Genomic DNA, 1315 nt, shown 5'->3' with positions numbered 1-1315 from the left:
GGTTGGGGGGTGTGGTGTTGTGGGGTTGTGGTTGTGTGTGTGTGTGTGTGTGTGTGTGTGTGTGTGTGTGTGTGTGTGTGTGTGTGTGTGTGTGTGTGTGTGTGAGAGAGAGAGAGTGAGTGTGCGTGTGTGTGTTCTCCTGATCGGGAAGTTGCATTGAGAGAAACGGTGACATTCCAGATAAAGTTTGAAAGGAGAAAAGCCTGTGTTAATGCTATTGTGTAGGCTAATATGGCCAAAGAAGATATTTTGTTTTATAAATAAATGTTAATTTAAGAGCAGCCCACGATCAGCGTATTATGTTACCGTTATCCATTACGGCTCCGACGAGGTTTTGTTCCGTCCTCCACGCTGTGACAACTCACAAAAGACTATTTTTAGCAAAGCAACGCGGAGAGTCGTGTCAGAAACGTGCCGCGGCTGGCTGGTATAAACCATAGACTGTATAAAAACATGGACGTAGTGTCCGTGACGTCACCCGTAGGTTTCCGAAGAGCGGTTTTGAAGCCTAAAGTGGGCGGAGCCGGCCATCGCCATTTCTCCCGGATAATCGAAGATGGGCAAAGAGGCGTGAGCTGGTTGCTGAAACCACGCCCACCAAGCTCGACGCCGGTGACAGCAGCGGTAATCCACCTGTCACTCAAGTGGCCACGCCCTTAATTATGCAGATAATTAATACTCACACGATAACACCGTCTCATACTCACACGATAACACGACTCATACTCACACGATAACACCGACTAATACTCACACGATAACACCGTCTCATACTCGCACGATAACACCGACTAATACTCGCACGATAACACCGTGTCATACTCGCACGATAACACAGACTAATACTCGCACGATAACACCGACTAATACTCACACGATAACACCGTGTCATACTCGCACGATAACACCGTCTCATACTCACACGACTAATACTCACACGAAAACACGTCTCATACTCTAATACTCACACGATTAATACTCCCGACTAATACTCACACGATAACACCGACTCATACTCGCACGATAACACCATCTCATACTCACACGATAACACAGACTAATACTCACACGATACCACCGTCTCATACTCGCACGATAACAGACTAATACTCGCACGATAACACCGTCTCATACTCGCACGATAACACGTCTCATACTCGCACGATAACACAGACTAATACTCGCACGATAACACAGTCTAATACTCACACGATAACACCGTCTAATACTCACACGATAACACAGTCTCATACTCGCACGATAACACAGTCTCATACTCGCACGATAACACCGTCTCATACTCGCACGATAACAC

At 46.5% G+C, this 1315-nt stretch overlaps 1 protein-coding gene across 3 annotated transcripts in view; it reads right to left on the bottom strand.

Moving 5' to 3' along the window:
- The window catches only part of LOC107570318 (reticulon-4-like), a 16845-nt gene that overhangs the window by 14324 nt on the left and 1206 nt on the right, over positions 1-1315 (bottom strand). The window lies entirely within an intron of this gene.

Source organism: Sinocyclocheilus grahami, unplaced genomic scaffold, assembly GCF_001515645.1.
Source record: "Sinocyclocheilus grahami isolate Dianchi unplaced genomic scaffold, SAMN03320097.WGS_v1.1 scaffold1440.1, whole genome shotgun sequence".
NCBI lineage: Eukaryota > Metazoa > Chordata > Actinopteri > Cypriniformes > Cyprinidae > Sinocyclocheilus > Sinocyclocheilus grahami.
The sequence above is the reverse complement of the archived record's forward strand: the minus strand, read 5'-3'. Positions and strand labels throughout refer to the sequence as shown.